This window comes from Taudactylus pleione, unplaced genomic scaffold (genome assembly GCF_031769625.1).
Source record: "Taudactylus pleione unplaced genomic scaffold, aTauple2 ptg000456l, whole genome shotgun sequence".
In the NCBI taxonomy this organism is placed as follows: Eukaryota; Metazoa; Chordata; class Amphibia; order Anura; family Myobatrachidae; genus Taudactylus; species Taudactylus pleione.
The window spans coordinates 92517-100597 of NW_028284858.1; positions in this window are offsets into that span (position 1 = coordinate 92517).

Consider the following 8081-nt stretch of genomic DNA (forward strand, 5'->3'; position numbering starts at 1 on the left):
GATGATATGAGCATACATTGTTTATGAAGCTTTATAGGCTGATTAGTTAGGTGATTGTTACATCAGATTGTTATATCAATTATACTTTGACATTTTTATACACACTTTATCATGCAGCAGTCACTAACCACAATAACTGTCGGTAGGAGTCTGAATGACAGTATGTAAATAACTTTATTGCGTTATGTAAGTACTTGCATACAATTGCATGGTGGATTTACTTTTTATATATTGTTTTTCTAATAAAGGTATATTTATGTTTCCATAGGTAATTTTTAAGGTGCATACACACACAACGATTTTTTGAACGATTTAACTATAAAGACGTTGTTATCGTTCAATCGTTCAAAAAATCGTTCAGTGTAAAACGATGAATGATTATCGTTCATGCACGTTCACGTTGTCGATTGTAGTTTGTAGTTCAGTCAGACTGGCCAACTGAACGATTTTCAACAGAAGTTGCAACATTTTTCCTTCAACACATCATTTATTATGTAAAGTAAAAACCAACTACTTTGTAAAACGATTTTCGTTCACTTTTTCAAGGGAAAAACTGAACGAAAATCGTTCATTACTTACATCGTTGTGTGTGTACGCACCTTTAGTGCTGTACAGCCTCTTAATATAGGGGTCAATTCAATTAGGATCAAGTTGAGCACTCCATGCTTTTCTCACAGTGAATGATCATGTTTTCTCGGAAGAGAACTGGTCGCATCGAAATAACAGGTTTTATGTGCAGTATACGTTTCATCCAGTCCATGGTACAATCTCAGGAAGTTGTAATTATTTCACGTCCTCTACACAACATAGACGTATTGCCCAGTACTGTATGCTGTTGACCCCAATGTTAGTACTGTATAGTGTGCCCTTGTAGTGCCCTCATACAGCTTGTGCCCCTCATGGCAATACAGAGCCAATCTTTTAATGTGAAATATTACTTTTGTAAAAAGGCTTATATTGAAAATAAATGTGCATATAAACTGAATAAAAATGTTGCATTATATACATAAATACATTATATACGTTCATTTTAGTTTTCATAGTCTACAGATGTTTTGCATCACAACTGTGAACTCTGAGCCACAGTACAGAAGGAACATTCCTGACGGCAGCTGTTACATTTCTCAAGCAGAGCCCAAGGTCATGTGACCATGACACAGCACAATCTCCAGGCTGGGAGGCTGTAACAGAGCTAACTTGACTCAGCATTTACTCATGTTGTGTTATTCATGGTCTGATTTATTGTTCCCACATGCTTTATCTTTATCAGCCTTTGTTCAGTTTTAAGTGATTTTGTTGCAGAGTTTATCAGGGATTTCCTATTATGTATCAACAGCTTGAAAAGCTCATTATGCCAACTCAGACTTGCGTCTGGACTTTTTAAATGCATTAAAAATACTAAATGTTTGTACTTATAAAGGGCAATATTAATATAAGAACCATAGATGTGTAAATCCACTGTACAAGTGCCTATTTGAGGATTCACTCACACTGTGACATCACTAGGGGGGTACAGATTGCAGCGGGTGTCACCCTCTGAGGGGTTGACACACAAAAGCTACACTCACAGGATGGACCTATCTCAGCGGGCAGGTGTGACCTAGTGACTAGATCACGGCCGCTTCCAGCATATAAATTCAGTCCGGACTTTTCTCTTCCCAGAATGCCGGTGTGACATCAACACGCTCGCCGGGCACTGCTTGGCATTATGGGAGAAGCACTGAGAGAGGTGGAGCCACATGCCTCGGCATCTTCCAGAGTCCGTCATCAGCCAGTGTGTGTTGAGGACAGACCTGTTATTAACAGATAAAACCCCTGAAATTCGCAAAGTCTCCCACATTGTCGGCAGAGTAGAGCAGCCTTCTGGACACTCTTTCCCACTGGAAATCTAAACTCTTGATTGACACAATAAAAGTAACTTGACAAGTGGTAATAAGGTTCTGCAACCCCTATGATTCATGGGATAAGGGCAGGGATGCATGGGGAACAGACGAGACATAAGGGACAAACAAGCATGATGGCCAGAGCTTGGTGGGTTCCCACAAAAGCAGGCAGCATGGGTGAAATGTTTATTAGCAGACGTGGCCTACAAGTGTATGAGCGGTGGTTAGTCCACACAGTAGGCAACTCAACTAGGTCTCAGGTGTATTAACCAGGTAGATTACATCTGTCTTTAGAGAAAGAGCGCAGTAGTGCGTGTCGGAGGTGCATGTTTGTGTGCTTGGTGCCTGCTTTTTCTAATGCTGATGTGATTTTACACAGCCAATGAAATACATGAAACATTTTTATTTCAAAAATGTACAAATAAATATAACACAACGATTTGACCAGCATTGAAATCAAAGCCTAGCCTATATAAAATACAAATAATACTTTAATGGCCAATTTACAATACAAAGAACATTCTAGTGACTAAAGTGCAATACAGAGAATATTCTAGTAGCCTCTATACAAGCCGATGCATACTTTACTAGATCTTTATTGGCTTACAATGTAGACCCCTGATCAGGTTTTACAGTATAACTCAGACAATCAGGTGTCCTGTGGTTTACATAGAAGACTTGAGATCACCAGTGATTCCACAAGGGAAATCTCCAACAGAGCCATAGAGAGCCGGCCGGGGCCCCATTACTAATGAGGGCATGGCATATTGGCAGGAGGTGTTGCCACGCCCCCTTCGAAATATAAAACCTTATTTGCAGCTCCATGAAGCAGCGCTGTGCCCTGGGAGTGGGGGCATTATGAGCCCGTCAGCCCGCTGCAAATCTAGTGGTGGCGTGATCAGTGTGATCACCTACTCCCACAGGCAGAGGAGAGTTCTGCTCAGTGGCAGCAGTCTCCCTGGTATCCCACTGCAGCCCAGCACACAGCTGTTGGGCTGCTGACAGGCAAGAGGGAGGGAGTTCCTGCTGAAAAATAGCACTGGGCGTATCTAGACTCTGTGTGATTTTGCCTCAGTTTGCAATTACGTGAACATTCCCTTACTGTATTTGGTATGCATACTGTATGCATAGACCGACCAATAAGAAGATGTACCAAATTTGCAAATGTAGATATACACCATTGTTAGTTGACATGTTCAGTGCAAATGTACCTTCTTTACACTAAGTAAATGGAAATACACCCAACTGGACATAGCGCCTGATTTAGTAAGGATCGCTACTGTGATCGCAATAGTGATTACGCACGCAGTCTCACTGCAAATATATGCTAATGATTGCAATTGCAATGCCATACACAGCCTAACATAAGGATGCCCACTTTACCTTACACACATCCGTAATCCTTAGCAAGACTGCGAAACCATCGGTAACATCGGAGCCTCATGCACACTTGCACAAGGTCTCACCTTACTCAGGAATTGCTAACCTCATCGCACGCAGTGAAAGCCCAAGCTGCGTATGGCACCACAATGGCTAATTTATCCACGCATCTGCAAAGGAGTTTAAACGCACTGGCACGCCTGCGTTTCGCCGACCAACCCCCCAATAACCACCCCATAACGGTACTTCCTGTCAAACACTCTGCGATGGGACTGCGTAGTCACTGCGATCGCAATTCCAGTCGTAGTGGAGTCTTTGCACACGCACAGTACCATGCATGCACAGAACGCAACAATCGCACGATTGCGTGCGTAATCGTAAAGGCACATAATCCCCTATGTGTTTATAGCTGTGACTTGCTAAGATATGCTGATGTGAATATTATTTAAGTGCGTAAGTACAACATATGCATAACACATACAGTATATAACCAAGATATATACTGTATATACCAGACTAAATCTGGGTACACACATAACAGATATATCTGCAGATCGAGTGATCTACACACTGAACAACCATCGTCTGTCATCTGGCCATGGGTCGCGCCCCCTTCCCCGCGGTCTCTGCAGCAAGTACAAAGAGCACAATGCCCCAATATATCTGCAGATATATTGGGCATCGGCTGTGCAGCAGAGCTGATGTGATATGTCTGTGAAATACATTGTTCACAGACATATCAATGGTACACACTGGCCGATGGGCATCCGATATACTGGCCGATCAATTGATCAGCCAATATACCTGCCAGTGTGTACCCAGCATAAGTGGACATATTGGAAATAATCTGCTGTCAACATTTATATATGGAGATCCCAAAGCTTAATGAGCAATAAATTAAATATTTGACACCAGAGAAATCTGCCTCTGATTTAAACTTAAGGTAAACTTAACCCATACTTGCCAACTCTCCCCGATTGTCCCTAATATAGTAGCAATCTCCCTAAAGAGCCTATTAATCTCCTGATTGCACCTTACCCCCATTATAAAAGCTGTTATATATATATATATATATATATATATACAGTATATGTATATAAAACAGTAATATATACATTCAAATGGGATAATTAGTATAATTTCCCTGCATTGGTAATAAAGCTCTCAGATGTTTCAGTACACGTTCACTTTACAACCGCGCTAATAGGTGTTGCTTTTTAAATCTCATTGAAATGCTTTTTCAAAAGTAGGCAAGTATGGCTTAACCCTGTTTGATCCTTAGTTCTTTGTAAGGATATCCTCGTGTCTGTCCAAAGCATGTTTAAATGTCTCTACTGTATTAGCCTCTACCACCTCTGATGGGAGGCTATTCCACTTATCCACTACCTTTTTTGTGAAGTCATTTTTCCTCATTGACCTCATGTTCTAATACTTCTCTTACTTTGCAGGTTGTTTCTCTTCTGTACCTTGGTAAAACCCTTGGTATATTTGAAGATTTCTATCATATCCTCCCTTTGCATTTTCAGCTCCAAACTAACATCTTTTACTCTTTCCTACTAGATGTAGGCCATGCACCATTTTAGTTGCCCTTCTTTGTACAGTCTCTAATGTTTTTATATCCTTCTGGAGATATGGCCTCCAGAACTGACCACAGTATTCTAGATGAGGCCGTACCAATGACCTATACAGTGGCCTTATCACTTCTTTTTTCCTGCTACTGATTCCTCTCCCTATGCAACCAAGCATCTGACTTGCCTTTCTCATTGCTTTGTTAATTGCTTACCTGCCTTTAAGTCACCTGAAATAGTGACCCCCTTTACTCCTCTAAATATGTCAATGTATTTCTGTGTACACTTTATAACTGTGTGGATATGAGCCAAGCCAGTAATGGTGATCTGGGTGGTCAGTGCTTTTTTTCCAGTTTTTGCTGTAAGAATAATAAAGTGTATAAAGGCTGGGAAGATCGCTGTAATACTGCAACAGTAAAGCTGGCCACACATCTAAAGATTATCTGTCCAACCAGCCAACTAGTTGATTGGTTGGAATGAAAATCTGGTAAGGTATGAAAGCAAATGACTATCAGCAATTTGCTCCCAAATGCCGGAAAAGGGACAAAAACTGTTGTTTGAACAAACTGTTTGGATCAAACATTTAACAAACTTGGCTGACGACCATTTTCATCTGTTATCTGGCATTTAGGAGCAAATTGTTGATCACCATTTACTCCCATACGTTACCAGATTTTCATTCCAACCAATCAACTAGTTGGCTGGTTGGACAGATAATCTTTAGATGTGTGGCCAGCTTAACTTTCTATCAATTTAGCCAGCTGTCACAATTGAATTGTACTCTACATCAAACTTAGGGCCTGATTCAGCTTGGATGGTGAGATTGCACACGCAGGGGTTCTTCCATTCCAACCTGGTGAAGGTACTGCTCTATAGTGGGAGCATCAATACCCCTATAAAAAGGTTTTTAATGGTAGGCGGCCATTGTTTTTTTATTGTGAATTGAACAAATAAATGTCTATGGTTTTACACTATATTTGTCTCTTCTACCTTGTCTTTCATATGTCGATTCTGAGATAATACTGACTCTGAGGGGTAATACTGTTGAAAACTTATACGTGTGGAGAAACCAGGAGATTGCTATATATGACTTACTACTGCATTCCTGAGGATTGCTTTGATCGTGAATTTAATCATTGACTATGATCATTCTACAGAAAAGTGACTGTATATTTTTATATGAATTATTTTTAAAGTGATTCATCTACTTTGGATTGTGTCCCAGTTTAGTTCTTTGGGACACATGAGTAGGAGTATTGTACCTTGAAAGTGTGCTTAAAATCATATTGTTTTATTCTAGTAGCTGTATTTTTGTCAAGCAGTGAAGGACTTAAATAAACTATAAATTGTTATTTATAATATAATGTATATGATAGTGTTAAGTGTATTATAGTAGGTGTGGGAGTATTCACATATATTATTTTAAACTATATATGTTGTATATTATATAGAGTTTGTACTGGTCATTTATTGGAATATATGCTAATGTGATTGTTACACCTGATATAGCATATATTGTAGACTTACCCTAGTAAATAATTTCTTGCAGATGGACATACTGTAGGAATCTGAATTGTTCCGGATCAATAAAATTGAAATCTATTGTCATTATTATTTTATGTATTGTGTGTATTTTAAGCTTAAATTGGACCTATAATTTCACTTATACAGGTTGAGTCTCCCATATCCAAATATTCCGAAATACGGAATTATTTTGGCATGACTGAGATAATGAAATGATGGTTCAAATGTACACAGAGCTTATCTAAGGTACAAATTATTAAAACTATTGTATAAAATTACCTGCAGGCTGTGTGTATAAGGTGTATATAACACATAAATGCATTCTGTGTATATATTTGGGTCCCATTTCCAATATATTTCATTGTGATATGCAAATATTCCAAAATACGGAATATTCCGATATCCAAAATACTCCTGGTCCCAAGCATTTTGGATATGGGAGACTCAACCTGTACTAAGAATGGGTTTCCCAAGTCAACCCCTCTACTCACTGGCATAGTGAAGTCAGGGCCGGCTCCAGCGTTCGGAGCACCCTGTGCCGGCCCTCGAGATGGCGCCCTAACATCGCGCGCGGCTTGACCGAATTTGTGGCCGTGGCCTAATTACCATAGGCCACGCCCCCTATGTGATGTTATTTGGAGGTGTGCCCGCATGGCATGCCTCCAAATAAAGTCAGGCTGGGGGTAAAGCCCAGCATTCTGTCACTGGCTGGGCTTCCCGCAGCCCTCTCCCGTCAGTGAATGGTTTCCGCGCACATGCGCGTGGCATCCATTCACTCTCCGGGGGTCCGGCACCGCCGCACAGCTGCGGCGGTGGGGGTCCCCAGCCTCCCGATTTGACCATACGCGGGCCACTTCGGCCCGTGTGTGGAACAGCTGGACAGTACTGTCCCGCTGAAATTGGGATGCTGGGGAGGGGTGCCGCCCTTCTTCGGGTGGTGCCCCTGTGCGACCGCACTGGTCGAACACCCCTAGAGCCGGCCCTGAGTGAAGTTTATCAACTCGGGTGGAGGCACACCAAGGTGAGATAGTAACCCAACTATTGCATGACAAGCAGACCCGCCATGAGCCGCGCCGGGCCCAGGTAAAGGGACGTGGCCTAATTGCAGGAGGCGTGGTCACGCCCCCTTAGGTAAAAAAAAAAGAAGAAAAGTTTGCGGCGCTGCTCGCTGGCAAGGGGGGCGCAGTGAGCCCTATCAGCCCGGCGCATAACCAGTGGGGGGGCACGATCCGCTTGATCTCTCCCTCCACAGGCATAGGAGACTGCTGTGGCTGCTTCTTAGCAGCCGCGAGCAGTCTCCCAGTGAAGTCCAGCACACAGCAGCGTGCAGGGGGGGAGCGGTGCCGGACCTGGGCCCCTCCAGCAAGCCCGGGTAATTAGTACAATGCTCCACACCCTCTCTGCACCTATGATGACAAGCTATACTATATAGTAGTGACGTAGCAGAGGTTACAGTATGAAAAGCCTTACTAAAGTCTAGATAAGCTATATCTATGGCCTCTCCTTTTGATCTATAAATTTAGTCACCCAGTTGAAAAAGTCAAAAAGATTTGTTTGACATGATCTCCCCCCAGTAAATCTATGCTGTTTGGGATCCTGTAAACTGTGGAATATGAGATATTACACCACTCTTTCTTTTAATAGTGTTTCCATTATTTTTCCTACTACCGATGTAAGGGTCACTGGTCGGTAGTTACTTGCCTATTCCTTGCTTCCACATTTGTGC